Here is a 26137-nt window from a genome sequence, read left to right as displayed (position 1 = left end):
GTACTGCCTGGAATTGACATCTACCCCCCCCCCAACATTCCACCCAGGCAACGCCCAATGTCACAAGAACGTTCCACGTTACTAAAACAGGAGGTAATCTCCCTCCTACAAAAAGAGGCGATAGAACAAGTCCCCGCCAACCAGCAAAATTTAGGGGTCTACTCCCTATATTGTCTGATACCAAAAAGAGACGAGACTCTACGACATATCTTAGATCTCCGGCCTCTAAACACATACTTACATTCGGACCATTTTCACATTTTAACACTTCAGCAGGTACTTCCGCTCCTCTCCCAGAACGACTTTCTCACCACACTGGACATGAAAGACGCATACTTCCACATTCCGGTACACCATGCCCACAGAAAGTACCTCAGATTTGTAGTGGACGGGCAACACTACCAGTTCAAGGTGCTCCCATTCGGGGTCACAACAGCACCAAGGGTATTCACCAAGTGCCTAGCGGTAGTGGCGGCACACCTCAGAAGACAGCACATTCACGTCTTCCCATATTTGGACGACAGGCTAATAAAAGCCACGTCCTACAATCAATGTGTACATCACACCGCCACTACAATCCAACTACTTCACCAGCTAGGTTTCACGGTGAACCACCAAAAGTCCCAGCTAATACCATCCCACACAAAGCAATACCTCGGTGCCACCATAGACACCTCAAAAGCCATAGCCTACCCCAATCCTGCCAGGATTGCAAGCATTCAGGCTTTGCTTCAAAGATTCATACCTCAACACTCTCTGCCAGCAAGAGTGTTTATGCAACTGATAGGGATGATGGCCTCTTGCATTTTCATAGTGCCTCATGCAAGACTCCAGATGCGTCCACTCCAAGAGTGCTTAGCGCGCCAATGGAACCAGGCCCAAGGGCAACTGACAGATCTGGTGTTGGTAGACGGTTGCACCCATCGCTCTCTGCAGTGGTGGAACACCACGAATCTTTCCAGAGGTCAACCGTTCCTGGACCCGGTTCCACAGATAATCCTAACAGACGCATCGCTCTCCGGCTGGGGAGCTCATCTATTACACCTCACAGTGCAGGGCACATGGACGCCGCAACAAAAGTTACTCCACATCAACCATCTGGAGTTACTGGCAATCTTTCTAGCCCTAAAATCCTTTCACACTCACATTTTAGGCAAGGCAGTCCTTATTCGCACAGACAACATGACGGCCATGTACTACATTCAAAAACAAGGCGGCACACACTCTCCACAGCTCTCTCAACTAGCACAGAGCATATGGAGATGGGCAATTCCACACAAAATTTTTCTCCTAGCCCAACATGTCCCAGGAGTCCAAAACACCATGGCAGATCTGCTCAGCAGACAAACGCAGCAGATCCACGAGTGGGAACTTCACCCGCAGGTTCTTCACCCGTTCTTTCAGATGTGGGGGCATCCACACACAGACCTCTTCGCCACCCACGAAAACAAAAAATGCCCAAGCTTCGCCGCCAGATACCCACACCCATTGTCCAAAGGCAATGCGATATGGATGAACTGGTCAGGCAAATTTGCGTACGCCTTTCCACCTCTCCCACTAATTCCATTAGTGGTGCGAAAGCTACAACAGCACTCCCTCACACTGATTCTAGTAGCTCCAACATGGGCCAGACAACCGTGGTACACCACGCTGCTGGAACTCTCTGTAGTGTCACACCAAAAGTTACACCTCTCACCATGCCTCCTAACCCAGAACCATGGAGAGATCAGACACCGGGACCCAGCTCAGCTCAACCTTGCGATCTGGCTCCTGAGATCCTAGATTTCGGATATCTTAACCTTCCCCTGACTGTATGAACGTCATCAGAGAAGCTAGGCGCCCTACTACTAGAGCCTGCTACGCGGCGAAGTGGAAAAGATTTGTTGTTTATTGCCATAACAACACAATCAACCCTCTAGACGTATCTATACAGCACATCATATGCTACTTACTCCATCTACAAAGGTGTAACCTAGCATATACATCCATCCTACTACACCTCGCAGCAATTGCCGCCTACCTACAAAACAGACCGCACCTATCACTTTTCAGAGTGCCTGCCATTAAAGCCTTCATGGAAGGCCTCAAACGAATAATTCCCCCCCAGAGTACCACCCTCACCTGTGTGGAACTTAAATATAGTTCTCACAAGGCTAATGGGACCGCCTTTCGAACCTTTGCATAAATGTGAACTGCAATTTCTCACATGGAAAACAGCTTTCCTTGTAGCCATCACTTCCCTTAAAAGGGTCAGTGAGATACAAGCACTTACTATACAAGAACCTTTTCTCCAAATGCACCTGAACAAGGTTGTCCTCCGTACTAACCCAAAATTCCTACCCAAAGTAATTTCCCCCTTTCATCTAAACCAATTGGTAGAATTACCGTTTTTTTTCTCGCAACCTCAAACTGTTGCAGAAAGGGCTCTACACACACTGGATGTTAAAAGGGCCTTACTTTACTATATCCAGAGAACACAACCTTTCAGAAAGACAAAACAACTGTTTGTCTCTTTCTCTCCACCACATAAAGGCAACCCCATCTCTAAATCAGGGATAGCTAGGTGGATTGTAAAATGCATACAGATTTGCTACCACAAGGCAAAACGCACGCTATCTGTTCCCCCTAAAGCCCACTCTACACGAAAGATAGGGGCTTCTATGGCTTTTCTAGGGAACATCCCATTAGAGGATATCTGCAAAGCAGCTACATGGTCAACACCGCACACTTTCACTAAACATTACTGTGTAGATGTGCAAACCAAGCAACAAGCTAGTGTGGGCCAGGCGTAATAAAAACACTTTTTTAAACCACTGCAACAGATACCGGTGGCCGCCGCTAGGGTTGGGAACTGCTATATAGTCTATGCAAAAGTGTGTAATCTGCAGCTCATATGCCCTGAACGGAATATGCTACTTACCAGTATGCATCTGTTCTTGGCATGTAGAGCTGCAGATCTACACACGCCCACCCGCCTCCCCGGCTACCTGTATCTGTTCCAGTCTATCTTATTTAGATACAACACACATGGGTTTCTTCACTATTATTACTACGCTCCATCTTTCCCTCTTGGCGAAAAACAATCTGAGGATGGAGCCGAAGCCCATGCGCAATACGGACCAAGGGAGGAGTCACCGACCTCGTGACTCCCAAAGACTTTCCAAGAGGAAAAACAAACTGCAAACATCCGGGCCCAACACCAGATGGCGATCTATGCAAAAGTGTGTAGATCTGCAGCTCTACATGTCAAAAACAGATGCATACTGGTAAGTAGCATATTCCTTACATTTGTATAGCTGTGATTGTGACTACTTCACGAATAATAACGAGCTCGTGCAGAGATCTACAGAGTTCTGATTGGCTGCCAACACCATAACAAGGACATGTTGACCGCCATCTTGGGACTCTGCTTCAGCCGAGTCTCAAAAACCTAAGCAGAAAAAAAGAAAAGGGGCCAGTATGTGAATGCCCTGCCCCTCTTGCTCTGGTACTGGGGTCCCAGAGGGACCCCGCCAGGGCAAAAAAGCTATTTTACTTTTGAATTCACTGTAAATAATCGCAAATATCACCATGAATTGGGGGGGGGGGGGGACCAAGAGCGGTGTCCCGCGCTTGCGCTCGCTTTAATATTGCCCCCGAGATGGCCAGGTCCCCAGGGCATGCTGCATTTAATGAATAAGGAGGGGGGCACACGGGCCCCTCCCAGGCTTAATTATGCCCTGGGGGCCACCATCTCCCCAGGGCACTTTAAAAATGTGTGTGGTGCTCAGGGCAACCCCCCCCCCCCCCCCCACCTCCCAGGCCCTGGGGACCACCACCGCCTCCTCAGGGCTACATACATAAACAAAAATGGGGAGACATGCGGACCCCCTCCCCGGGGATCGCCACCTCCCAGGGGCAAAAATACACATCAGAGGTGGTCCACATGGCCCCGAGGACCACCACCTCCCTGGGGCTTGTTTTGTTTCTAAGAAGGAGGGTGTGGCCCTGGGGACCTCCACCTACCTGGGGCCGGCTTCTGATAAGTTGCGGGGTGCCAACCCCCAGGACATAGCTGTCTGCTTTTGCTTGGCAGGAGTTGTGACAGCTACCAAATATATAATTTGTAAATATAGATGCACTCGTCTTAACTCCACATCAATATACCTTGAAGATACATATACATTCAAGATAAATACACGTGGAGTTGTGAATGTAAATAAAAATAAACTTTCCTACAAGTACTTACCTTTGTGATATTGTGGTAGTTGATATTCTGGATCCAATATTTTGGCTGGATGATATTTAAAACTCAATATTGTAGCAGAACACAATTCACCCCAACGCATAAGACAGTCACTTAAAGCAATGTCTGGAAAAACATGATCGAAATAAAATGCCTCTACATGACTAGTGCTGACTGGCACACAGGAATTAGTAGAAGCTATAGATCTCCTCAACTCACTTTGAGCTATCATGCAAAGAGCAGCATTAGATGTTTTGGGGATTTTTAGTAGTTTTATTTCAAAACATCAACATATCTGTTTCTTATTATACATGTTTGTTCCATTAAATATGTACTTCCCATATTGGGTTAACACATTGAAAATATTGTTCTTGTCTGAAAAAGTGCTCTTTTGTCTCAAAAATTAGTTTTTATGTATGGTCCCCTAATGTCCGCTTCTGATTTCCCTATTGCAAATGCATCACATCAACAGATTTTGCTTCACCAGGGAATTAGTATCATCACCATATGCCAGAGATGTACACCATAATGCCAAACTTGCCTATATTATGCCAAGGAGGCCCACCATTCGTCAGGGCCACAATCATGCATACCATGACTGTCCATCATAATGCGAATAACCTTCACATCAGGTCAGCCTTGGACATTGTTATTTTAAGGATGGCCACGATTATGTGATAGATGGCCACAGTTAGACCAAACATACTCGCAACATGGCAAACATCGCTGTCTTTATGCCATGACCAAGGATGCCTAACACGTCATAATTTAACAATAATATGCTAGGAATCGTAAATTGTGCCAGAGATGAACCCCTGTATTGGGCGGAGGGGGTGGGGGGGTCTTACCATAAACATTTGGGGTTCCCTCATACAGGAATGGCTTGCCTACTGCTACATTTTCTTTGAAGGATGGGCATATCAACAGCGACATGCACAATATTGTACATGTATGTATGCACAGAGAAACATTTAAACAAATTCACATACAAATACTACATACAGGCACATACCACTCTCACGGTCTGAAACAAAGAAGACCATGCCCTTCATCCACTCCCAATCTAGCCTCTACGTCCCTTTGTTACCGGACTGGTAGCACAGTTGTCACATATTTCCACTGTCTCCGGCAGTCCCACACTCGTGCGACTCCACTCTGGCTATTGCAACCACTTTTGTGGCCCACTTTTCACAGGTAATGTATAAGGATACTATCTGAAAGCGGATCCATGAGTGACCGGATGGAGGGTTTGATTGACCATTGTATACGTGTGTGTGTTTGAATGTGTCGCTCATTGGGGAGCAGGAAGAGAGTAGAGCTTTGACTCATCTTGTTTGACGAGTTTGCTTTCATCCTCATTGCAGTTGTTCCCAGGACCATTCTCAAGCTTTCCTCCTCCTCGGCGATTCCACCACTCCGAACCTGATCATCTCTTCCATTTTGGAAACATAATAGGCTAGAATGACGTCCTATTACAGAAATGCCCATAGCGATTAAAACAGTGACAATTACAATCATTTTGCCTTTTGTATTGTAAAGTTTTCTAAAACGTCAGTGTAGGAAATTAGAGAATTATGTGGTGTGGTTGTGAGACCTCACCATATAACAATGTCCCCAACTTTATTAGGTCCACTTTCGTTTAAAAAAAAATAAAAAAAAAATGTTTTTTAATAAATCCTTCAACTTAGTCCTGGGTAGATGTAGCTCACAGCAGTTGGGTTTAATTAAAGTGAAAAGTTTAAACCATTTGGAATTACCGAAACAGTAAGCAAGTAAGAAACACAACACAATAAGAGTCCAACACCAATTTAGAAAAATAGAATATATTTATTTTCTTAAAATGGACCCCCGACACAACAAAAATCTATTGAGAGAAACCGCAGATATGAATTTTTAAAGGTAAGTAAATGACTAGTTCACTTTTATGAAATGCAATAAATAATTGTACACGGTTGTAGTTTGTAGCCAACTAGCTACAATGGCTACTTCTCTTGGACGGGCCACAATGGATTGGGAGCAGGTCACAGGGACCACTTAGGTCCAGCAGTCGCAGGGTCCTCAGGACACTTTTCTCCATAACTCCTGTCCAGCTAAGAAGTGGTCCTGATGCTGGGCATGGAGGATGCTTTACAAATACGTAGAGTGCTCCTGGGATAACTCTGTTATTCACAAGCATCAGGGTTTGTCTGTGGCCTCAGGACGCTATTTTCCACATTGTAGTAGGGGAGTGCAATACAGGTCCAGTTGCCACTTGTTAACTGCTCTCCTGGTTACAGCAGTCTTAGCGGTTGCTTACCGGTGAGCAAACATTTTCTTTCTGGTGACCAGGTCCACTTCGAATTTGGGTCACACGGACTTGGGGACACCTCAGGAAAGTCAGAACTCTGTCACCCAGCAGGCACTTCAGTGTCCATTGGCAGCCAGGTGTTCCTGCAAAGCTGGGCTCTCGAGGTGTGCAGATTTCCATAGCATTTGGCCGTCCTGAAGCTCAAAAGGAGGCTAACCAAGTAGCCCTTGGAGTCACTTCTTCAGTTCTGTCACTAGTGAATATCTTTTCCAAAAGTGGGCAGAGCAGGCAATAGTTCTTTGTGGATCCCTTGGGTTCAGCTGAGTCAAAGCAGCAGCAGGGCAGTCCTTCTTCTGTTAGATTTTCAGTCCAGTAGTGATCTTAGGACTGTATCTGGGGATGCCTTTTTCATGCCATCTTCTAGTTGGTGCGAGGGGAGGACTCGCTAGTCCATGGAGCAGTAGTTTCCATGAGGCAACCCTTCCCATGTTACATCCCTTCTGGTGTGGTGTCCCCTTCTGGAGGGATGGCCAACCTTTTTGCTTACACAAAGGAACAGGCCTATTGAGGTCTCTTGGTTCACTGTGGCAGTAGCCTCTTTGAAGTTGGGCCATCTGTGGCCATCGCCTGGTAGTCATCCTGCTGGAGAAAGTCACACCTCCCACCAACAATTCTCTTTGTTTCCTGTTCCTGGGAGTGCTTCGCACTTCCTAGCAAGGGGGCATTATGATGTCTTGGTTGAAACCTGCTTTAGAAAGACAGGAAAGGCTACCAAAGGTTTGGGTAACAAATTGGTGACTTTCTAAAACCACCTTTCTACTTAAAGTTACCGTACATCTGATCTCAGCAATGACTTGGGTTTAATGTAACAATTAATTTGATACCTTGCACTAATATCTTTGGTGGTCCCAAATGGAAGTTAGCACTCAGTATGGTGGCTAGTGAAAGTCCATGTTAGCCAATGGGACTACCAGCCTTGGTACAGTGAAAAAGGCAATTTTGTGTTTTGAGTGTCAGGGCATATAAACACAAAAGGAGCAATCCCTTTTAATATTTAGCAGCCTGCCTGGTGGGTGATCAAAGCCTTCCCTAATGGGGCTTATTAATCTGAAAAAAGAAGGTTTTTACTTGGCAAAGGGTTTATTTTGTCATGCTGAGTTGGCAGTTTTAAGCTTAAAACAAAGTGGGGGCGAAAGTGCAAAAAGCCATTTCTCTACAGTCATGAAACAAATACAGGTGGCACATGGTCATCTGCAGTGCAAGCTTCCCTCCCTCACAGAACCAGTGCAGTAGCGCAGCAGTGGTTCAAACTCCTCTCCCTCGACAGATGTACAGTATGCCAACAGCAGTGCAAGGTTTCCCCCCCCCTAACATAACTAGTACATGAACCTATATTTGTAAAATGGATCAACACGCATCCCTTACACACAACAGGAGCTGCAAGATCACCAGCAGTGCATGATTCTGTTGTACAAAGTAGGTGTAGGTATTTCTAGATTGACTTGCACATAAAAGGCAGCAGCAATGAAAACATTTCACATATAGAGAACGTGCAGGGTTAACCGCTGTACTGCAAGCCTTCCTCACATAGTTACACCTACGTCTACCTTTTAACGCTCTTTCATTGCTCTGTCTTTCACTCAGAATGTTAGTACTTTTTGTTACATTCATGATAATGCACAGCAGGCTAGAATTTCCACGGGCATACGTTCCTCGTGAAATCAGCCTTTTGCCTGTGGATTATTGGCCGAAGAGTTGTTCTTCACTGTGAAACTGAGGTGCCTGAGATGATGGCTTGCACATACTCCTCCACCTGAAGCCCTCCAGTAAGCCGGCCTAGGCGGAACACCCCGATCGGCTGCTGCAGTATATGTGGCATGTTCCTCCACTTGTAACCCTGTTCTGCACCGGTGGAGAATCATGCTACAGACCGGGTGTAGCTTACATTGGCTCAAACAACGGCCAGTGGGCCCCTTCACTTCCTTGCACTAGAGCCCATGACACACTGGCTACAGATGCTGCTGTGGGTTGTCAGAATAGGATCAACTAGGCTGTTGCTTCCCACCCAGAGATCACCTTTGGGTTTGTGACGTCGTCTTCTTGCCTTAGACGTGGGCAAAGGCTGTTGGCATTCCTAACTTAATTCACTGTAGTCCACCCATTACCTGAAGGCAAGGGGTGCAGTAACTGAATTATGACAACTGCTCATGCTAATGATGTGGACAGAGGATTTCTCAGTGCCTTCAAATCCTGTGATGTTCTTTTGGAGATGACAACATTTGCATTTACTGATTACTGCGACAGGTAATGCGTAGACGGCTCACTAAAGCAAGGATAAGTGATGGATCCACCTCCTTCCATCAGAGGGCTATTTTTTTTATGGGAGCATCACTAGAATGAGGCTTTGGCTCCACCCATATGTTGGGAGTCATGAGTCCTTTTTTTGATTGGGCAGAAGTTGTGTGCTTCCAAAAAAAGTGCTTCTCTTCCACGCAACTTTGGCTATTTTATGTATTCAGCTGCCTGAGCTTGATCTTTCAGGGGCACACGCATGACACTGTAATGCTATTAAAGTGTCTTAGATAACTAGATAATTGATGAATTTGAGGTCTCACTGAGCCAGCGCATTTAGTGTATGGGTTTTAATAGTGCTGCCACAAGCTTTTGGTGGCCTAAAGCTTGCGTGCACGGGAGCGTGCATGCGCGCAGCCGTAACTCCCGCTTCTCTTGATCGCGATCACTTTCGCGGGCCGCGTGTCCGTGTCACTTTCATGGACGTGCGGCCAATGCTTGTTAGGTCTCGTCTGAGACAGCGCTTTAGCGCTGCTCTGGCGAGACTTATAGTAAGCGAGTTTTGGAAGTGCAAACAGTGGCTTTTCAGGCCTCCAAATACAGTGCATGTGCGTCGGCCGGGCGCGCGCACCATTTGGCAGCCTGAAAAGCACTGCCTGATCACTTGCTTTGATGTCCTCAGTGAGCCGCGCGGCCACTGAGGACATCAAAGTGCACACCATTTGCCACCCCCTTCTTGCTTGTTTACTTTGTCTCTGGTTCCCCTCAGGCATCCAGACTCTGCCTCTCTGCGGACTTCTCTGGGTGACCCCTGGTGACCCCTGCTTGTGGACACCGCCTCCTCTGGGCACGGACCGCTCTGCTAATGTCGTTTGTCTTGAGCAGAATCAGCTGCCCGTGACAGGCCTCGCCCCTTTCATGTAAACAAAAGCATGTGTGCCCTATTCCCGTTGATTCTTCTTTCTCCCGCCCATTCTCCTAGAGCTCGCCTTTATTTCATTGATTTCTATTTTTGTCTGATCCCGCTTTCCCCTCCCTGATCCTTCTTTCCCCTCCCTAATCCCTCCTTTCCCTCGCTGAATGCTTCTTTATCTTCCTGATTCCTTCTTTCTCTTCCTTATTCCTTCTTTCTCTCCCTAGTCCACCCCCCATTCCCCCTCTCACACTCTGATGCTACTTTCTTTCAATTCCTGCCTATTCTCCATTCGTCCCCCACTTACTTCGTCTCCTCTTCGTTCCCTACTTTTTCTGTCTCACATCCTTAAGCCAACGCCACAATTCCTCCTTCTATTCTTCTCTTCTCTTCCCAGGTTTTCTTCACTGACCTGTCTCTCCCTCCTCCTATTCTTCTTACCTTTGAGCACCGCTCCCCCATACCCCCTCCATCATTCCTTCTCTGTGCTCCTTTCCCTCCTTCGGCTCTACTCGCCCCTTCTTCCCTGTCCTGCACCGTCTCTCCCTCCTTCCTTCCCCCTTCACCCCCCTCCCTTTGTTTCCTTCTGTCTCCGGTCCACACCCCCTGCAGCCTCGGTGCTGATTAATGATCACAGAAGCCCCTCCCGGGGGCTTCTCCAACCTTGAACGGTAATATGGCCGGCTGGAGAGGGCGGCATCCGGGATGCAGGGCACACAATGCTGCTGCGGCGATGCCGGGCCTCGCTCCTGTCCCCCAACGCGGGAATTCATTCAGTGAGCCCCACACGCATCGAAGCGCTGTAGGTACAAGGCACGCATGAAGCACTGCATCTCAAAATGCATTCAGTGATCCAAGTGCGCTCATGATAGCGCTGTGAGCCCAACAAAAAGCGCATAAAGCGCTCTGTCGCAAAACTCATTTACTGAGCCCAAGGCGCGCTTAAAGCGCTCCTCCACAGAATACATTCACTGAGTCCAACATGCACAGGGAGCGCTCCTTCGCAGAATTCTTTTAGTGAGCCCAAGGCGCACCGAAGCGCTCCGTGGTAGAATTAATTTTGCCAGCCCAAAGCGAGCACGAAGCGCTACATCTCAGAATTAATTCAGTGAGCATGACCGTGCCATCTCTCAGAATTCATTCAGCGAGCCCAAAGTGCGTATGAAGCTGTCGATCGCAGAATGAATTCAGTGCGTCCAACACACGCATAAAGCGCTTTATCTAACAATTCATTCAGTAAACCCTATGCCCGCATAAAGAGCTTAATCTCATATGGTATTCAGTGAACCCAATGCTTCCTTGAAGCGGTCCCTCACAGAATTCATTCAGTGAGCCCAAAAAGCCGCAAGAAAGCTCTCCATTCCAGAATTCATTCAATGAGCCAATGGGTGATGAAGAGCTCAGTTGCATTGGTCCATCGCAGAAGTAATGGCGGGATCCCAATGTGCGCTTCAGGCGCTCCATTGCAGAACTCATTCAGCGAGCTCCACGCGTACCTGACACTCCAACGCAAAATTAATTAAGTGAACCCAAAGTGAGCATGTAGCGCTGAATTGCAGAATACATTCAGTGGGCCCAAGGGACGTATAAAGCGCTCCATGCAGAATTCATTCAGTGTGCCAGATACAGAAAGCGCCAGATCATCACAGAATTCATTGAGTGACCCAAAGCGAGCATGTAGCGCTCCATCGTGGAATTCGCTCACTGAGTACAAGGCATGCATGAAGCGCTCTATTGCTGAGACACAGAAGCGGCTCCTCTCAATGCCTTACCCTTCTGCCCTTTCGCACTCATTACTTCAAAGGGATGCACGTTCCCTTTACTAATCTCTCAGTTTCCTTTGTGACATTGCCAGTTTTTAAATGCGTTGCCTTTAAATAATGAACTATCAGTTTACACAATTAACATTCTATTGGTTAGGGGGTAACCATTGCCTACAAGTCGCCTCGAGCTGAGCTTGCTACCCCGATACGGGGTTTAAGTGATCGTGATTTTACATGCGTGGCCGAGAAGGAAAAAGACTGTTTCTTCCTTCCTGCCCAGGGAAGACAAGGACAGTGTCCATGTCTCCTGCTCTGCTGCTGGCAGCTGCCCACCGCCCCCAGCAGCTGCCCCCCACACTGTCTTACTCTGCCATCCTCTCTTTCTGTCTTGCTCCTCCTCACTTATTGACTTCAAGAAACAGTTATTACTTCCTCTTTCCTCTCCTTTCCTTTATTTGTTTCTCCGTGAAATGGATCCAAAAAAAAAAATTCCCTCAGGAAATGTCGTCTTTTTGGGCCATTTTTCTATTCCAAAGTGCAGCCTTGGGAAGGAGAGAAATTAAAGGTTCAAAATGTGGAAAATAACGAAGTAACCGATACAATAATAAGAAGCATTTGCAATGCAATAGGTCTCGCATTTACACAAGTTTAAGCTATTGGCATAGTATATATTATAGTATAAATAGTATTTTGCCGAGTTTACTTCCAGTCCAGGGAATGTTTAAGCAAGTGTGTTTATGGCTCATGCCAAGTAGCTGAATACCATAGTTCAGGTAGTGCACGCCACATACTGCTGCACGCCACACACTGCTGCACACTGCTGCATTACTCCCTGCTGCACGCCTCACACTGCTGCACGCCGCACACAGCTGCATGCCGCACACTGCTGCACGCCACACACTGCGTCATGCCACACACTACTGCACGCCTCACACTGCTGCACGCCGCACACTGCTGCACACCACACACTGCTGCACGCCACACACTGCTGCACGCCGCACACTACCGCACGCCACACACTGCCGCACACCACACACTGCCGCACACCACACACTGCTGCACGCCTCACACTGCTGCACGCCTCACACTGCTGCACGCCTCACACTGCTGCACGCCGCACACTGCAGCACGCCTCACACTGCTGCACGCCGCACACTGCAGCACGCCGCAGACTACTGCACGCCACACACTGCGTCATGCCACACACTACTGCATGCCTCACACTGCTGCACGCCTCACACTGCTGCACGCCGCACACTGCTGCACGCCTCACACTGCTGCACGCCTCACACTGCTGCACGCCGCACACTGCTGCACGCCGCACACTGCTGCACGCCGCACACTGCTGCATGACGCACACTGCTGCACGCCGCACACTGCTGCACGGCGCAGACTACTGCATGCCACACACTGCGTCATGCCACACACTACTGCATGCCACACACTGCTGCATGCCGCACAATGCTACACAAATCACTGCTGCACGCCACACACTGCTGCACGCCACACACTGCTGCACGCCGCACACTGCTACACGCCACACACTGCTGCACACTGCTGCATTACTCACTGCTGCACGCCGCACACTGCTGCACGCCGCTGCACAGCACACAATGCTACATGCCTCACACTGCTACACGAAACACTGCTGCACGCCACACACTGCTGCACGCCGCACACTGCTGCACGCCGCACACTGCTGCACGCCACACACTGCTGCATGCCACACACTGCTGCACGCCGCACAATGCTACACGAAACAATGCTGCACGGCACACAGTGCTGCACGCCACACAGTGCTGCACGCCACACAGTGCTGCACGCCACACACTGCTGCACGCCACACACTGCTGCACACTGCTGCATTACTCACTGCTGCATGCGGCACGACACTGCTGCACGCCGCACACTGCTGCACGCTGCTGCACGCCACACAGTGCTGCATGCCTCACACTGCGACACAAAACACTGCTGCACGCCGCACACTGCTGCACGCCTCACACTGCTGCACGCCTCACACTGCTGCACGCCTCACACTGCTGCACGCCTCACACTGCTGCACGCCGCACACTGCTGCACGCCGCACACTGCTGCACGCCGCACACTGCTTTTATACGAGTTTACGCTACTGACATTGTAAATGACAATGCCTTTTATTTGTATTAAAACCAAAACATAAATAAAAGGCATTGTAATTTTACAATGCCAATAGCTCAAACTCTTATAAATGCGAGACCTATTGCATTGCAAATGCTTGTTTTCGTTGTTGTTGCTTCTTTCAACTTCCATTCTCAGAACATCTCCTCCTTTTCTTATTGCTCATTTTCTATGGTTCTCCTCCCATCTATTCCCCCTTTCGTCGCCTCTGCTTCTTTCTCACGCCTCCTTCCGCCTTCACTCCCTCCAGGGCCCACGCGCTCTCCCTGTCCGTTCTCGCCACTTCTCTCTCCCTGCCTCTTCACTTCCGGTCTCCTCCCCTCTCTCGGAGTGATCTACTGATAGACCGCGATGTTTTCATGAATGCGCTTCCCATGGCATTTAAAACGTTACAGCCCCGATGAGCATGAACAACAAAGCAGATTATGGGCGTTTGACGCAATTTCTGATTGTCTATTTATATATTTATACCAACTTGGCAGAGGCCGAGAAAGCCTCCTTTTCCCACTCCTTTCTTTCTCTCATGTGCTTCTCTTCCCCTGAACTCCATGTTCTCTCTCATCTGCTTTTCTTCCCTCCTTCTTACCTGCCCATCACTTTGCATTTCTCCCAGCACACTGCCCCCACTCCTCTGTAGCACCCTACCTCTGCTGTTTTTTTATTTTTTATTTTTTTACATTTTGGCAGGCATCAAATTCCTTCAGGCCCTCCACAAAAGCGATTTTGTGTTTTTACTTTTTTTTTTAATAGATCGAATTAAGTGGCATGCATTATCTTATATTGGTCAATAAAAAATGAAAGTATATGGCTCTGCGCTCCGTCATACTGTAGCCAGTGCATCGATGATGACACCTGCGTGTGCCTTCAGAATGACAAGATCGCCAACAACAGCCATTTCATTGTGCCTTTTTTTAATGTCTCGATACAATACTAAACCGCACCAGCAAAAATAATTGGTTTGTACGGATGCTGTTCAGCATCACCAAAAAGCATTCATAAAGCCAGTGGATCGCAAAGGCGACACTTGTTGGATTTGCCAATGCTTGTCTTTTTCAGCCTGTGTGCAGCCAGAAGCATATTTACCTGAAAGTGTATTGGCTCCTAAATGAAACCTCTGATGGCTGAAAAACAAAGAATAAAAATAGTAGAGCAGGCTAAGTTGTGACATCACTTACACTTACAGCATGGTCCTTATTAACCTGTCAGTGACCACACTTTCTTTAAAGTACTTTAATGCACCAGGTTAGATTTAAACTTTGCACCTAGTAAGGTTGTCCTTTCTTAGCTGCCGATGTCATATGAGACCCCTTTCAACCAGTCATTACTTTTTACCCAACTAAACACAGCATTCTGGTACTTGTAGTTTCACCTTAATGGCACAGCATGCAAAGAGTGATTGGCTCAAACCAGCCGAGAGAGTTGCATGTGACATGGGAGCTGTGTTTAATGTTTCCATTTCACTTCATTGATTCTCCTCTGGTGGCGTTAATTGCTCTCACTGAATCAAATGTTTGGTAGGCCACCATACACTGTTGGTGTTATAAGTCGTTCGTGCTAATGTTTGACATTGGAGAAAGGTCCTTTTTGTTTTCTATTGTTATTTGGCTCTGTGGGCACGGGAACCCCTAAAATCCTATACTCCAGAACCCACCTTAATAACAAACCCAAGGCTGGATGAATCGGCACAGTGTTAAACCTCAATTTCATGAGGCAATGTGTCCCAAGATGAGGCACCAAGTAGCATATTAAACAAGCATTGGCATAGCCAATAGGTCTCGCTTTTGGGACCTTGTAAGTATTTGGTTATGCAGCACAATATCCTTGGTGCAACAACATCAACTGTTGCATGACTAAACACTTATAAGGTTCCAAAGGCGAGACCTATTGGCTATGCCAATGCTTGTTTCCATAGGAAGCATCACAGATGAGAGATGGGAAGTTGTTAATCTACATGGATGTTTAGGACTGGCTTGAAAGTGCAACTGTCACCTGACCTTTTAACCTAAGCAAATATAATTTTACAGTTCATTGCTTCCACATAAATACATATCCATTTATTTAGAGTTTTATATAGCGCTAGCCAGACCCAAGGGTATCAATGCACTTGTAATGGGCATAAATTCACTCTAACTACATGCAAGGATTTGTGTGGGTTAAAACAGTCAGCAAAAGAGTATAGAACAGTACAGCATTAATGTAGTCACAAACAGTAACAAAAGTACATGACAAACCAGCATTAAGGTAACTGCGATAGTGACAGATTAGAGTCTGAGCGCGTCAGGCGACCGCATCAAAGGCTCATGTTGATGGGGGTTGGATCTCTGACAAATATAGTTCCGTTTGGGAGCGTGTTTAAGCAGTTGTTAAGCAATATAGATTTGAGGTCTTGTTTGAAGTAAGAGGAGGAGGGGTTGCAGCAGAGATCCTTAGGTAGTGAGTTTTAGATTCTAGTTGCATTTCCTGAGAGAGAAGGCGCCTGGGATGATTTCTTGGTCACCTTGCGTCCCAAACAGCAGCCCTCAATGAGGCTGCCAGACTTCTCACAGGAATCAAACGGTTTGATCCCATCTCACCTGCCCTCAAAGGTCTCAGTTGGCTTCCCACTGAAGGAAGATGCACTTTCAAGACCGCTTGCATCACTCCCGAAGCACTTCATACAAAGAACTCCAAATACCTAGAAACAAAACTGTAGAGAACAGGAAGAAAAGCCCTGAGAAGCTCCAACTCACTCTTGCCTCCAAAGCTGGAGAAGAACCTCCTTTGGAATGTTGAAGCAAAAGATCTAGGGCAGCCATTATTGGCCCCGAGAGGCCTTATTGTCGTCAGTGGAGCTCCCAACTTTCCAATGTTCTGTTATTTAAGGAGAGAGGGCACCTCCTGGTGGCGTGAGAGGGCACCTCCTGGTGGCGATTGACAGGAGTGGAATCGGAGACTCCTGAGAGTACCCCCACTCACCCCAATATGGGTGAACATTCACAAAATTGATAGTGTTTTTGTTTTTTTATAGGACTGTTTAGGCGGAAGGTTACAAAAGCACACCTATTTGTTTTGGGTGATAACGTGCCACCATTGTTATCCCATTAAAACGCATAGCAGTGCCTGCCTGGTTTTGAGGACCATGACTACATGCTTATAGAAATGGTGATAAAAGATTTAGTCACAATATGAATCATTTGTTGGTGGTGCCCTGCTAATTTTAGGGATGTGGCGAAGTTCTAAGTTGATATCATGATGTTAAAAATGCTGGCCTGCTGGGATTAGATGAACGAGGTTCAAAAAGAAATGGTTTTCTCATGACAATTATGGCAAGTGTTCCAGAAGCTGAAGTTCATGAATATCTTCTGCAAGAGCCTGTCCGCGGATTCCCTAGTGTTCTCCTGCAGCTTTATCCGAGAGTTCTAATCAACAACTAGACACCAAACGTTTTAAATTCCTGAGAGAAATGAGGCACACCTAAATGCGTAGTTGCTGGAGTAAGAGCTGTAGAACTGAAATCATTTCCTATGAAGGACAAGGTGGTAAGTAAACACAACAAGTGTTTTTTTTATGTCTTAGAAAGTATGGCTATCGCCTAGAATACTAATATGAGGACACATTTTCTGTAGCTTATTTTATCTTTCTCATCCATGCCAGAAACAAACTCTCATTTTAAGATAGGTGACATTGTATATTAGACAGTTATTGTTTTAAGACCTTATCAAAAATGTAATGGACTACAAAAGACAATGAATACTTTAGATATATAATAGAAACAAATGGAAAGGAATGTTTTTTGGGACTCCTTTATTTCTGGTATTTGTAGTAGCAGAGACGAGAATCCTTTCAGTGTACATATTCAGCCTTCTGCATTGTAGCGTGATTCTAAAGCTGTCTTCTCCAGCTGCATGTTTACTGTTGCAGACACATTCTGTGAGCTAGGTGGGCATTATAGTTCTTTATTAACTCTGACAGGGCTGGACTGGTCGTAGCAGCCATCGTGCGTTTGCCCGGGAGACTGGAAGGGTGGGCCAGTTTTGGAGCAGAGGGGGCCACTTTTGCAGGGCTGCTTTGGGTTCACAGTCCGGCCCTGAACTCTGATCTTTATTGGTAGCTGGTAGGAGAAGAAAACATACTGATATGTTGGTCGATGCTGTAATACAACTTATATCAGGTACCAACTAAGTTTCTCCTCAGTAGGTACCAACTTGCTAGACTGCAGCATTTTGGTAGTGAATAATTGTCTGATTGATTATCAGTGGTTACTTTGTCAAAGTTTACGTCGGAAGTCATTAAATTGCGGTAAGTACACAGGGAGTACCACTACATCACTTTATGTTACATGGGGAAGGCCTTTACTTTATAGGTAAGTTGGTAACTGTTTATAATGTATCGGAGTCTGCAATCCCTGTATAAAAGCCTGTCTCTAATTTCTCTGTCTCTAATGGGAACATGTTTGTTTTCCCCCCCCCCCCCCGCTTTAGTTCAATATAGGAAAGATAGACTCTCTTTGCATGTTTCTACACATTCTGAGATCAAGAATCCAGAGGGAAGGAGAAGTTAAGGTTCCACTCAAATTCCCTTAAATAAACATGTAAAATCAAATGGAGTGGAAGAGTTGTGTTGAGACGGGGGGAGGGGGGTCAACACCAAAATGGATGTGAGACCCTCAACAGTGTTTTTTGATCAAAAGCATTTTGGCGTACTAAGCCACTGATCGTTACATCATTGGGTCTTTTACTCAACCAGGAGGTATTGTCTCATGAATCTGAGACCATATGGGATTCACCATGTGAGGGAAAAAACGTTTAAAAATACCTCCTACCTTTAGAAATTGCACATTTTATTAAGAAGAACAAAGGTAGTGGTATGATTAAAAAGTGGGATCTGTGAAAAGAGATATTAGGTGTCTCTCATTTCTATCTCTGGAAGAACCAGGTCAACCTGTTTCAGCCAACTTTGCGCCCTATGGGTTGATGGGTTTTATAGGATCCCTGCAAGAAGTCAAATTAAATCAAATGGGACACTTTCCCTCTAACTTTTGAACTTTTTTTTTCTTTTTTGATCAAATGGGACTCTTAATCTAATCCTAGGAGGCAAAAAGACATGGAGAACAATGTGTTGTGTATTAGAATCTAGTACTGACGTTCTACCATATTTCTAATAATTTATACACCCAATGATTTCTATAAATGTGTGCTTTTGCTCCATTAAATGTGAACATCCTCAACCCTTTTGGGGTTGTTTGTCTATGTGAGCAAATGTAATAATTACTCATGTATTCCATACTGGGATGGATATTGATTTTGAGGGGCTCTATTATCAAAGTTTCTTGTATGCAAATTTTGGACAACGTATGCTGTGTAGATCTTCTGGATTTTGAAATGATAAGCAGTTTGAGTCTAGGTAGATGTAAACATAGACATTGCTTTGGAATGAACAGGAAGGATACAAGAATCTGTGACCGCAATGTTGCGTACATTGTTTTTTTAGGGAGTGAAGTAGTAAAACATTTCCAATTCGTGCTCCTTTAGATACTGGTGAAAACTGTCTTGTAAGGCTTCTGCGGAGTACCTTAGTTTCTGTTTTAGAAGGTCTTCATAGGGCCGAGGTGCGGTACTACTATTCCTTTCTGGACGGCTATAAATAGATAAAGGAGTGAAAGAGGTTTCAAAATTACTCCACCTCTTTTGGAGACGTTTAGAGTTTCACCCTACAGTTGTAGTTTCCCCTTTACCTTAGTCCTTCAGTGTGCACTCCACGACACGTCCTCTCCAGCCTGCATCTTAAAGCAAGTGGGGGAAGCTGCCAGGTTTTATAGCAGTTTTCCTTGCCAGGTGTTCCCTATCAGTAAAACAGGAAGACGGGAGTGTTTTTTTAATCGGGGGGACCTAGAGTGGCTTTGTCATACCCCGGGGACTTAGAATGACGTTATCTAATCTTGAAACAGAGGTTGATGTTTGCTGGTGCCCCTGGGGTATCTGCAATAGCGACCACCTCATTTACTATACGAAAGTCATTAAGATTGTACTTCTGTCTAAACATTCGGTTCTACATGTGTAATGGAACCTTATTATCTTATAGAATAATCATGAATTCAATGGTGGTTGAATGCAGGTATAATTTAACAACAAGAGAGAGAGGGAATTTTATTTGGAGCCACTCTTAGTCCCCCAGGGCTGGTATAGATAAACAAAGAAAGAGTGTGTCCGTCAGAATAGGGCCAGTGCTAAGATATTTCAAAAGGCACGGGGGTGAATCACTATGTTTTTAGAAGAACCCTCACTCACCAGCCTAGCTGGTGACATGCTTCATCATTGGGTTCCCACCGGAGAGACCGAATGTCTCCCCGGTGTGCTGCAACGCCTGATTTACAGCGGAGCTGGATTCTTTGTGAGTGAAGACAGTGCAGTCAGTGATGGTGCTGGTTAAAATGTGTCACAATTTAAACCAATAAACGACTTTAATAGTGGTCAACTGGACACAGTTTAAAAAATATATAGTGTGGTGGACGTGAGAACTCTGGTAATAAATTGACCAGCTACGTCCTAGAGAAGGTGCAATATAAACAGAGTGGTCGACATGTTTCTGCTTCTTACGATATTACATGAAGCATTCTTCAGGACCTAGTGTTAGACCACCACGGCGGTATACGCTCGCTAAGGCGTACCCTGACCTGTGGGGTCTGGAACCGTTAGAACTTACGGTTGAAATGAGGTAACCCTTCAGGATTTCTGAGAGCTTTCGGTTGTGATGTTAAATTCAACGTCACTGCATGAGTCCGGGTGGGGGGCGGGACTTCTAGTCACACATACGCCAAAGTCGCCAGCCCACGAGCAACCTATTCGGTCCACCTTCGGACTCTAATGTTATCATTGATCGTGATAAAACAAGCAGAAAGATGAGAATGGTTTTTAATCATGACCCTGGGGGACTTAGAATGATGTTATACGATCTAATAACTGAGGTTGATGTTCACTGGTACCCCTGGGGTACCAGTATTAGCGACTAACTCATGTACTATTAAGATTGTACTTCTGTGTAATCATTCGGTTCTAAAGGTGTAATGGAACTTTTGATCTCAAAAAGTGATCACAAATTGAATGGTGGTTGAATGTGGTTGTCACTAATCGTAATATATGTCTTGTGTTCTTAATGTTGTAAAACTGTGTTTTCTTGGGCGAGAGATATATTTGATGAGTCTCTTGTTGTCTATTCACTTATAAATTTCATTACAAGACCGGAGGCTACCATTATTCATATTTCTTTTAATGCTCCAAGCAGCCACTTAGAAGCAATACATCACAAAGTGAAAAGATCTAGAATAGAATCTTCCAGATGTACAATAACCATGCACATCGAACCTAGAAATACTAAGAGGATGAGGTCACAGAACCCTGATCCTACTGGGGAATGCGAATGTGAATGCAGGGATAAATGCAGAAAGGCGAAGAGAAGTCCTGACCAAGTTTAATCCCAAACTTGGCTGACAAAAAACCCTCAGTTAACCCCAAAAGACTCCTATTCTGCGAGGACATGATTAGCCTAGGCAAATATGTCGCAACCTTCAAATCCCTAGACAAGGCACAAAACAGCATGCATCGAGTATTTAACCCTAGTGTTTTTGCCCGGGCCAGCAGAAGGGGTCATCCTACTGGCTGTGCGTACCAAACACCCTACTACAGACAACGAGGAATTGGTCGATCTTACCAAACGAATATCCCCCTATCATTCTACCCCAACAGAGGAAGACCCTGCCGCTCTAGAGGATTCAGAGCACGAGGACAAGGCTCCAATAACTTCCAAAGTGAGTACCAACACCCCTCATTCTTCTTTTTTGCTGGGAAAAGTGGGAGGTCGACTCAGATTCTTTTTACAGACATGGAAAACAGTTACTCAAGACCCTTTGGGATTTAGTAACCATTCAAGGCTTCAAAATAGAATTTACGAAAACACTGACACAACCCTCACCTCCAAGAAACTTAACACTGACCACAGAAATACAGATAATAGTAGAGGAAGAGGTAATGTACATGTTAGAGAAAGGAGCAATTATAGAAGTACCTTGGCAAATTATGAAATTCGCAAGCAATCTGTTTCTGATGGAGAAAAAAGACAAGGGTTGAAGACCAGTCATAAATCTGATAGAACTGAACAAATATCTCATCTACAGACACTGCAAAATGGAGGGTATCCACCTCCTCAGGGACATGCTTCTAGAGCAGGACTGGCTAGTGAAGTTAGACTTAAAAGATGCCTACTTCACAATCCCCATGGCCTTAGCATCCCAACCTTACCTCCAATTCACATGGAACCATAGTCTTCCAATTCCAGGCTCTCCCCTTCAGGCTCCCTGGTGCTTCACCATGGTAATGAGAGCTATAGCATCCTTTATGAGAGAAAGAGGGATATGACTGATTGTCTATCTTGACGACATTCTCATTATGTCACAACACCACTCTCAGATCCTTCAAGACCTGAATCCAGCAGTAAATCTCATAGAGAGCCTTGGCTTCATAATAAACCAAAAGAAATCTATTATGACTTCCTCGAAATCTCTCGAATTCTTGGGATTCACAGTAGACACAATAAAATCACTTTTCTACCCAGAAAGAAGATCACGAAAATACATTTGACTGGTATTAAAGCGAGAACTCCTATCCCTAAGAGAACTAGCCAGACTCCTGGGACTCCTATCTTCCTCTATCCAAGCTACCTCTCCGGGTCCTTTACATTATCGAGCCCTCCAAAGAGTAAAGGCGAAAGCCCTCCGTGCCGGTCTATGGTACGAGGACCAAGTATCACTTGACCACAAAGCCACATCAGAACAGATCTGGGGGCTAGAAAATCTAAATGCCTGGAACGACAAAGCCATTTTTGGAAACTCCCCAGAATTCATCCCAGAGTCAGATGTGAGCCTTCATGGCTGGGGTGCATGCTTACAGAATCAGAACACTGGAGGTCTATGGTCCTATACAGAGAGGTCACACCACATAAATTACCTAGAATTAACCGCTGGGCTTTATGCTCTGATGAGCTTCAAACAATCCCTACCAGGCAGATAGGTCATTCTAAAAATGGACAACATATCGGCTGTGGCATACATAAATCTCTTAGGGGGCAAAACATCTTCAAACCTATTAAATCTAGCTAAAAAACTTTGGATTTTCTGTTTTCTGGAACACAAGATAGTCCTAAAAGCTGAATACCCACTGGGAAAAAACCACATCACTGCGGACTGGAATTCAAGATTCCTCTTAGACAACAGCGACTGGAAACTCCACGTGAATGCATGCAGAACTCTAGATCAGTTCCGGGGCCCTCTAGAAGTAGACCTTTTCGCAAGCAGACTGACATTCCAACTGCAGAATTATTTTAGCTGGATGCCTGACCCGGGTGCTCAAGCTGTCAATTCCTTTCTCCAACCATGGAAAACAATTTGAGCATACTCGTTTCCCCCCTTTGCAATGATCGAGAGAGTCCTCCAGAAAGTGAGACAGGAACAATGCTCCTTAATACTAGTAACCCCCTTCTGGCCCTCCCAGCCGTGGTTTCTGACGAGCTTTGAATTAGCCTGCAAAATTCCCTTTCTACTCCCTTCCACGGAAGGCCTTTTAAGAGACATAGACGGATGGGAACATCCTTTAGTCCAGACAGGGACTTTGAACCTTCTTGGCTCGAAAGTGTCAGGAAATCTAATGCAATCGAGACAGGAAACAATACTCCTCCAAGAGTCATGGGCTCCTGGAACCCACTATAGATACAATGGTATCTGGAGAACTTGGGTATGTTGCTACCTGGAGAGGAACCTGGATTCTGTGGAGGCTCCTATCGTACAGGTAGCAAACTTCTTAGTTGAACAATTTAAGAGAGGGCTTACTTACAGATCAATAAATTGCTGCAGATCAGCTATTTCGGCAGGACACGCTCTAATAAATGGCAAGAACAAATGGACAAATCCCACAATATGCAGAATTATGAAAAGCATCCGACTAAGGAGACAACCCGAACCTAAATATGAAACCCTCTTGGAGGTTAAATTATTACTTTAAGTCAAGTCAAGGATATGTTTATTTAGACCGATGGCCTTTAAACAATATAGCAATAAAAAAATGATAAAATACATATGTAACACTAAAACCATACATAAATTATTCAGATAAAATATATCTTCCAGAAGAATTCTGCCAGTAATTTTATGAAACACATCCACACTCCTTCTGGTTCTCAATGAACATTGCACTAACTGCCCTCATAAATCTTCCAATAGCACATGCTTTGTCTAAAAAATGCATCTCAGCTAAATATTCTATGGCATACCCTAGAGTCCTAATTTCATATTTCAGGAATATTGGGCGTAACCATTGCCTCCGCTGTTGTTTGAGTTTTAGGCAATCCAACAAAAAATGCAGCATGTCACATTTAGTGTTCAACCCACAAACACAGATCCCTCCTGTACCAATCATTTTTAGGGCTCGCCCCTAGCGATGCTTTGCGCAGCACTGCTCGCTCAGGCGCGAGCCCTTTTGTGGAGGGTTACAAAACGGACCCTGGAATCGCACACGCTCATGCGTGTGCGATTCCTTTTGGTCCACGGTATTGGCGTTTGCGGTCGTCTTTTTTAGAAAGACAGCACGCAATAGGCCAAAGGTGGTCGCGTTGCTCCGCCCATGGCCTATTGGTGACTTGCCGCACGCCGACATCTGTTTTCAATTATCGTGCCCAGACACGGCGCGATAATTGTCTACATAATCTAGAGTTTCCAAAATCACCCACCTCCAATCCTCAGTTGAGTGTTTAGTGGTGATGAAATGGTTGCTCATTTTTGTTGTCGCTCTGTTGCACCTTATGTTGCTTCTGTGCTCACAAATGCGTATCTTGACTTTTCTACGTCATGCCTATATATCTTAAGCTGCAATGGGCAGGTGATCATGTAGATAGTGTGTGATCTATTACAAATTCTGTCTTTTCAAAGACCAAATGAAATTTGGTGTGAGCTGAGGTACTTTTGTAGGTGTTGTTAGGGGGCAAACTGAGCAGGTGCACATGGATAGTGTCCTGTAATAGGAGGAAGCCCTACCATTGTTGAAATTGTTTCCTGCCTTACAACGTTCTTCTTTCGTCTGGTGTGAATTAGATGATCCCTAAGGTTCTTTTGTCTTTTTTGCAAAACAGACTGTAGCTTAGTTTTCCTTTTCCTGCACTGTTTTTGTACCACGCTGTCGGCTAGTATGACGGGCAGCAATAAGTCTGACTCTGTGTCCAGCTGGGGCACCTCTTCTGATGGTTGGAGGCTTACCAATATGTTGATGGTTACCACTACCAAAGGAATCGTTCAACAGGGTTCATAGCCACACCACGGGCACACAGCCAGCAGTTTCGCTTAGCCTTGTATTTATGGTAAGCACAACCTGCCTTTAGGATTGGTTTGTCAGTTCAACCAGCACCAACAATAGCTTTGTTTGCAGAGGAGACAGCCTCCTTAGAACCGGAAGGAAGCTTAACTTGTGTTTTCTTGGTTTCAGTACTGTAGCATAGTTTCCAGGAACACAAGCCAGCTTGCCACAATTCCCTGGTTTCTCTTCAACACAGCATATGATGGTTCCTTCAGGTATGGTTCCAACAGGGAGGACATTGCAAATATTCAACCAGGCTTTCTTGCCACAGTAGACAAACTGTCCGGTGTGAATACCCTCAGCAGCAATAAACCATTCAGTCCTTTTCTTGAAGCTGTAAGGATCTTGGAATGCTACCTTGGCCAAAGGGACACCACGACCATGATCATATCTTTTACAATGCCCTTGAAGCAGCCATGTCTGTACAAAACCCACAGCCTTGAGCTTGGCTGGGCCCTTCCTGTGTTTCACATGGGCTTTGAAGACCGACCCTGCACCTTTCGCTGACCCCTGATCACTCGCCCCATGGTACAGGGCTATCCCAAGAAAATCGCTCTTGTATGAAAGAGCACGACACACAGGATTTAAGTGGTTTGTGGGAAGGGTTATGGTGTGACCACGTGTTATATGGAATAAAGTACTCCTACCATATTTCATAAGGATATTGCTAGTCACCTCGGAGTTCCATGACTTAATAAAGGAACCCAACTCCGAGCTGACTTGCAAATGTACTGCAGGGAGTACATATATCGATATATATATATATATATAGAGAGAGAGAGAGCGACACAGCTGCTGCAACCATGATCTGGCACCAGTGTGATTGGTGGATGCTATCGGCTTGCTTGCATATGCACACTCACACCACCATACATTCTCAAGCATGCATACAACCATCATTATTAATAATAATAATAATAATCCACATTTGTAAAGCGCGAACAATCATCCATAAGGGTCTCTAGGCGCTGGGGGCCGTCGGGAAGATTAAACAAGCTATTGCCTAGAGTCACATGGTGCTGGGCTAATCTGCCGCTGGTGCAGGTAATCGAACCGTGATCCCCAGATTCTGGAGTCAGTTGCCCTGGCTGCTGCGCCACATCTCTTCCTCTTCCCATTTACAGCATG

At 45.7% G+C, this 26137-nt stretch overlaps 1 pseudogene; it reads right to left on the bottom strand.

The window, feature by feature from the left end:
• Positions 1 to 24796: 24796 nt before the first annotated feature.
• LOC146784272 (large ribosomal subunit protein uL2 pseudogene) lies at positions 24797 to 25536 on the bottom strand (annotated as a pseudogene).
• Between the last annotated feature and the right edge of the window lie 601 nt (positions 25537 to 26137).

The sequence above is a fragment of the Triturus cristatus genome, chromosome 11 (genome assembly GCF_964204655.1).
Source record: "Triturus cristatus chromosome 11, aTriCri1.1, whole genome shotgun sequence".
In the NCBI taxonomy this organism is placed as follows: Eukaryota; Metazoa; Chordata; class Amphibia; order Caudata; family Salamandridae; genus Triturus; species Triturus cristatus.
Note: the sequence above shows the minus strand (reverse complement) of the source record. Positions and strands in the feature narration are given on the sequence as shown.